A 6070-nucleotide genomic window follows, 5' to 3' on the forward strand; every position below is an offset into this window, starting at 1 on the left:
AGTGGATATTAGCCCAGAAGATTGGAATACACAAAGTACAAACCACAAACCACAAGAAACTCAAGAAAAAGGAAAACCAAAGTGTGGATACTTCGTTCCTTCTTAAAAGGGGAAACAAAACACCCATGGAAGGAGTTGTAGAGACAAACTATGGAGCAGAGACTGAAGGAATGATAATCCAGAGACTGCTCCACCTGAGAATCCTTCCCATATTCAGTCATCAAATCCAGACACTATTGTGGATGCCAGCAAGTGCTGGCTGACAGGAGCCTGATATAGCTGTCTCCTAAGAGTCTCTGACAATACCCGACTAATACAGAAGTAGAGGCTCACAGACATCCATTAGACTGAGCAAGGGTCCCCAATTAAAGAACTAGAAAAAGGACCCAAGGAGCTGAAGGGCTTGCAATATGAGCTACCTAGTACCCTCAGAAATCCCAGGAACTAAACCACCAACCAAAGATTACACATGGTGGGACTAATGGCTACAGCAGCATGTATATAGCAGAGGATGGCCAAGTAGGTCATCAGTGGGAGGAGAGGCCCTGTGAAGGTTCTTGCCCCAGTGTAGGGGAATGCCAGGGCCAGTGAGCAGGATCAGGGGGTTGTTTTTATTTTTGTTTTGTTTTTGTTTTTTATTTTATTTTATTTATTTTTTCTTGTTTTTGGAGGAGAACCTGGGAAAGGAGATATTGTATGACATATGAATAAAGAAAACATCTAATAAAAAAAATGGTTCTCCCAAACTGCTAGAAACAGAAGACGAAGGAGGGAACGAATCGGCTGAAAATCCTGAAAGAAACGCCACTCAGCCTTGAAAGTATTAGCACTTAAAATTTCCAGAAACTAAGGAAATTTTTAATATATCCTGTAAGAACTATTTCACTTAAGGTCTAAAAGCAAATTTCCTAAGTCAAAATAAGTTACAAATTTAATATTAGTTTTAGTATAAAATTTTAAAAAGGTAATATTATAACTAGACCGATGTAAAACTTCAGCTTTTATATGAAAATTATGCCTCCCCTTTTTTCCCCTATGGTCCATTAATGAATTTACTCATACTAGGGTAACCCTGTATTTCTTAAGGATAGCCACGGTCCTGCAGTACTATTTTCTCAATGTCTGCTGAATTCTATGTTGTTATTTATTTAGTACATTTGTAATGATCTCCTTAAGTGACATTTGTCTGTAGTTTCTTCCTTGTGCTGTTTTGTTTCTTAGGGTGGGGGAGATTTATAAAACATTAAAATTAATACACACTAAAAATAAAGTATCAACACTGTGAAAATAATTGCCTTCATTTGCAGAGCAGTTGACGAGCAGTTTTCAGCTTGGTTCAATCCTCAACATAGAAAAAAAAAAGTGAAGACTCTATCTGTTTGAAAGAAGTTAACATTTGCCTATTTGGTCCTGTTTGCTTGAAAGCTTAGACATCCCCCAAGTGTAGTTTCAAATCCATAGGATGAAAGTAGATAAAGTAGATATTTTGTTCAAGTTTGCATATATGTTCACAGATTTCTGAAAATGTGATATAATTTAAAATATTTCTCTTAAAATGCTTACCTTCTACAATTTCATATTTTACATATTTGTGTCTTATGTTTCTGTTTTATTGTTTTGTTTTGAGAAAATTCATGATTAGGTTTTTCTTTTTTAAAACAGAGTTTGGGTTAATTGAGGCTACTTTTTTTTCTTTGTCTTATTAGTTTCTATGTTGGTGGTTTATTTCTTTGTATCTTATGGAATTACTTGCTTGTGTCTCTCTATATATACGTATTTCAGGGTGGCCTTGAGGTTGGCCTTCTCTAGCTTCAGCCTCCACACTTTCGTGTACACCAATGTGTATCTTCATGTCTTATGTCTATTTTCTCTTTTTTTTCTTTTACCTCTAGTCTTTGACATGGCGATTTAATAAACTGTTTAAAATCTTTTACTTTCTTGAAATTATGTCTTTAATCCATATATTGACTACTACATAAATGCATCCTGTGTAGGTACTGTTTTGTTTTGTTTGTTAATGTATGAAACTGTTTAATTAGCTTGTTAACAACTTAGAAATCGAGTTCGTGAGGACACATCCAGTTTGTCAAGGAGAACTGGGATCGCAGGTAGCCACGGGGCTGAGGAACAGCTTTGATGTTTGGCAAAATCTTTGAGTCCACAGTTTTCTGATCAGCTTTGCAATGCTCTGTAATTTCGCATTTCTCTTTCTCCACATTCAAGATCTTGTCCTCCTTGTGCCTGGGCTTGTGCAGCTGCTTCTTCATGAAGTAAGCATCAGTCAAGTGCTTCAGGATATTTACCTTGCAGAGGTAGTGATGAGAAACTTTTGGTGTGTTCTGCTCAAAGGAACTCCGTTGAGGCCAAGAGATCTACTCACAAGCAGCAAGCCTCCGTCCAGCTGCAAAACCCACTGTGGATTGTACTCTGTATTCCAATCTTGTGGGCTAATATCCACTTATCAGAGAGTACATACCATGTTTGTTCTTTTGTGATTGGGTTACCTCACTCAGGATGATATTCCCAGATCCATCCATTTCCCTAAGAATTTCATAAATTCATTGTTTATAATGGTTGAGTAGTACTCCATTGTGTAGATGTACCACAATTTCTGTATCCATCCCTCTGTTGAGGGACATCTGGGTTGTTTCCAGTTTCTGGCTATTATAAATAAGGCTGCTATGAACATGGTGGAGCATGTGTCCTTATTACATGTTGGAGCACTTTCTGGGTTGTGCCCAGGAGTGGTATAGCTGGGTCCTCTGGTAGTACTATGTCCATTGACCTGAGGAACCACCAAACTGATTTCCAGAGTGGTTGTACGAGCTTCCAATCCCACCAGCAATGAACAAGTGTTCCTCTTTCTCCACAACCTCTCCAGCATCTGTTGTCACCTGAGTTTTTGATCCTAGCCATTCTGACTGGTGTGAAGTGGAATTTCAGGGTTGTTTTGATTTGCATTTCCCTAATGACTAAGGATATTGAACATTTCTGTAGGTGCTTCTCAGCCATTTGGTATTCATCAGTTGAGAATTCTTTGTTTAGCTCTGGGGGTACCCATTTTATAAATAGGGTTATTTGTTTCTCTGGAGTCTAACTTCTTGAGTTCTTTGTATATATTGTATATTAGCCCTCTATCAGATATAGGATTGGTAAAGATCTTTTCCCAATTTGTTGGTTGCTATTTTGTCCTATTGACAGTGTCTTTTGCCCTACAGAGGCTTTGCAACTTTATGAGGTCCCATTTGTCAATTTTTGATCTTAGAGCATAAGCTATTGGTGTTCTGTTCAGGAAATTTTCCCCTGTGCCCATGTGCTCAAGGCTCTTCCCCACTTTCTTTTCTATTAGTTTTAGTGTATCTTGTTTTGTGTGGAGGTCCTTGATCCACTTGGACTTGAGCTTTGTACAAGGAGATAGGTATTGATTGATTTGCATTCTTCTACATGCTAACCACCAGTTGAACCAGCACTCTTTGTTGTAAATGCTGTCTTTTTTCCACTGTATGGTTTTAGCTCCTTTGTCAAAGATCAAGTGGACATAGGTTTGTGGGTTCATTTCTGGGTCTTCGATTCTATTCCATTGATCTACATGCCTGTCACTGTTCCAATACCATGCAGTTTTGTTTGTTTGTTTGTTTGTTTTATCACAATTGCTCTGTAGTACAGCTTAAGGTCCAGGGCAGTGATTCCACCAGAGGTTCCTTTATTGTTGAGAATAGTTATGGCTATTCTGGGGTTTTTTTGTTATTCCAGATGAGTTTGAGAATTGCTCTTTCTAAGTCTGTGAAGAATTGAGTTGGAATTTTGATGGGGATTGCATTGAATCTGTAGATTGCTTTTGGCAAGATGGCCATTTTTACTATATTAATTCTGCCAATCCACAAGCATGGGAGATCTTTCCATCTTCTGAGATCTTCAATTTCCTTCTTCAGAGACTTGAAGTTCTTGTCAAACAGATCTTTCACTTGCTTAGTTAGGGTCACACCAAGGTATTTTATATTACTTGTGACTATTGTGAAGGGTGTTGTTTCCCTAATTTCTTTCTCAGCCTGTTTATCCTTTGTGTGGAGGAAAGTCACTGATTTGCTTGAGTTAATTTTATATCCAGCTACTTTGCTGAAGTTGATTATCAGGTTTAGGAGCTCTCTGGTGGAATTTTTGGGGTCCCTTAATTATACTATCATATCATCAGCAAATAGTGATAATTTGACCTCAGGAAATAATCAAATTCAGGGCTAAAATCAACCAAATAGAAACAAAAAGAACTATATAAAGAATCAACCAAACCAGGAGCTGGTTCTTTGAGAAAATCAACAAAATAGATAAACCCTTAGCCAGACTAACTAGAGGGCACAGAGACATTATCCTAATTAACAAGATTAGAAATGAAAAGGATATATAACAACAGACAGTGAGGAAATCCAAAAATTATGAGATCCTACTACAAAAGCCTCAACAAAATGGGAAAACCTGGATGAAATGGACAATTTTCTAGACAGATACCAGTTACCAAAGTAAGATCAAGATCAGATCAATGATATAAACAGTCCCATATCTGCTAATGAAATAGAAACAGTTTTTAATAGTCTCCCAACCAAAAAAAGCCCAGGACCAGATGGGTTTAGTGTAGAGTTTTATAAGACCTTCAAAGAAGGCCTAATACCAATGCTCTTCAAACTATTCCACAAAATAGAAACAGAAGGTACTCTACTCAATTCGTCCTATGAAGCCACAATTACTCTAATACCTAAACCACACAAACACCCAACAAAGAAAGAACTTCAGACCAATTTCCCTTATGAATATTGATGCAAAAATATTCAATAAAATTCTTGCAAATTGAATCCAAGAACACATCAAAACGATCATTCATTATGATCAAGTAGGCTTCATCCCAGGGATGCAGGGATGGTTAAATATCCAGAAATCCATCAACATAATTCACTATATAAACAAACTCAAATAAAAAAAAAAAACATATGATCATTTCATTAGATGCTGAGAAAGCATTTGACAAAATCCAACATCCCTTCATGATAAAAGTCTTGGAAAGATCAGGAATTCAATGCCCATTTAAACGTAGTAAAAGCAATATACAGAAAACCAGTAGCCAACATCAAACTAAATGGTGAGAAACCTGAAGCAATCCCACTAAAACCAGGCACTAGACAGGGCTGCCCACTTTCTCTCTTCCTATTCAATGTTGTACTTGAAGTCCTAGCCAGAGCAATTAGACAACAAAAGGAGATCAAAGGGATACGAATTGGAAAGGGAGCAGACTGGATTTCTAAATGTTTTCTCCTTTTTTTCCCCCTGAATGTTTTTCCTACTTTAAAATGTTTGGAGTTAATTATTGAACTTTTGTTTATTTTTTTTTAAATGAAAGCATTTTCTTTGTGTTTTTGTTTTCTGTTTGAATGTTGTAAGTTTTCATCCACTTCAAAATTAGCTTTAGTGAGGTTTTAATCAGTAGATGTCTGTTTACATCAAGACTCACTCTAGTAGTGACTGAGTTAGCTTTACAATAGTCCTATAAAGTAGATGTGTTTTTCTCTCCTAGGAGCAAAATCAAGTTTCTTCAGCTCATTGTATGATAGGTGCTGAACACATATACTGTTTCCTTTAGATCTGTGTGCGACATATGTATATGTGTGTGTGTGTATTTCTTCATATCTGCAATTTTTATTTAAATTTTTCTTCCATTGTTATTCCAAATATGTTAAACTCTTTTTCATTTAATAGTTTTCTTTTCTAGAAATCAAGTCTTTCCAGATGGCAAGTTCAAAACCACATATATATCCAAGTCACTTTGCTAATTAATGCTTTCCCATCTCTGAATACCTTTCCAATATTTCACACTTAGAATGGTTGGCTTTGATCAACCTGAGGCCATTAGTAAGTTTTATAATCCTCCCTGCGAACTTTTCACAAATGACATTGTTCACTACAGAGTTGTGCAGGCAATAATTATTTTAGGCTGAACAAATATGTTCAGGGGTGGGATGATGTCTCTCTGTTTAAAGTTAAGTGTTCTTTTAGAGGATCAGAGTTCAGATTTTATCATCCATGT

The sequence above is a fragment of the Mastomys coucha genome, unplaced genomic scaffold (assembly GCF_008632895.1).
Source record: "Mastomys coucha isolate ucsf_1 unplaced genomic scaffold, UCSF_Mcou_1 pScaffold15, whole genome shotgun sequence".
NCBI classification, from domain to species: domain Eukaryota; kingdom Metazoa; phylum Chordata; class Mammalia; order Rodentia; family Muridae; genus Mastomys; species Mastomys coucha.